The sequence below is a fragment of the Elephantulus edwardii genome, unplaced genomic scaffold (genome assembly GCF_000299155.1).
Source record: "Elephantulus edwardii isolate Elephantulus edwardi_28Jun2011 unplaced genomic scaffold, EleEdw1.0 scaffold00264, whole genome shotgun sequence".
NCBI lineage: Eukaryota > Metazoa > Chordata > Mammalia > Macroscelidea > Macroscelididae > Elephantulus > Elephantulus edwardii.
This window is the reverse complement of record NW_006400014.1, coordinates 3,301,368-3,302,620: the sequence shown is the minus strand read 5'-3', so window position 1 is coordinate 3,302,620 and position 1,253 is coordinate 3,301,368.

Genomic DNA, 1,253 nt, shown 5'->3' with positions numbered 1-1,253 from the left:
CTCTTCACCATCCATATTGATGCTGTCAATTGGACCAGTGGTGAGAATCTTTGTTTTCTTGATGTTGAGCTTCAATCCATATTGAAGGCTTCAGTCCTTGACCTTCTGCAGCAAGCGCTTCAGGTCCTCCTCAGTTTCAGCAAGCAGGGTTATGTCATGTGCATAACATAGGTTGTTGATGATTCTTCCACCAATCCTGATGCCCTGATGAAAAATCTGTATACCCTCAAAATTCTCGCTAAATTTTGTTTGAAAATTTTAGAAAAATTATAAACTGTGAGAGAAACTAAAGAATATAGTTAAGCAAGAACTTATTAGTGGGTTAAATACATGAAGACAATTATCTTCCTTTAGACAATACCAATGTTTTCTTAAACATTTATGGTGGAAAATCTTTGGTTTGATAAAATGTTTGAAGTAATTGATGCTGACACATAGGAGATTGACAAGTTGCTATGTGATGATTGTAAAGACTGAGGACAACTCTGGAAAAAAATGTATGAAACAAAAGGAGAATCATGATTTTTATCCCCCTCACATGTTAATGAAGTAAATATAGTCTTCTGGATAAAAGATTTTAAAATTGACTTATAGTGGGGAAAATATTATAATAGTAATGAAATAATTTACTAGGTTGATATATCCATTAACTTGACAAACACCTTACTGGAGGGGTTTAGTGTTTCAGCAACATTTCTTTTAAGCTTAAGGAAAGATCACTAACTTCCCTAGAGATTGGCTGCAGTATCTTAAAAGTGTCCAAGTTGTGGTTTAAATACTGTTATTAATAATTTTCTTAAAAAATAAATTTCAGATTTTAGACTGGATTTTGTAAAAAAGGTGTATGAATTTTTCTCTTGGATAAACACTTTATCTTTTGCCATCTTCTTTTAAGTATTTCTTCTGTAAAATGTAATTTTCATTATCTTTCTTTGTATATTGCCTCTAAAGATTATTAAATTGCCTTTATTATATAGATACACTGGCATCTGCAAACTACAGCCCCTGGCTAAAATAACTTTTTTGTAAATAAAATTTAACTAGTACCAGCCATATGCAGCCATTTGTGTTGGGTTTTACTAGTATTGTGCTACAATGGCAGAGCTGAGTAATTGTGACAGAAACAATTTGCCAGAAATTTCCTAGAGACTTTTAGATTAGACAAAGGCTATTTACAATTTTACTTTGTTGTGAGGGAGGAGCCCAAAACAACAACATTTATCAGTTTGTATTTTATATCTGTTGTGGATTGA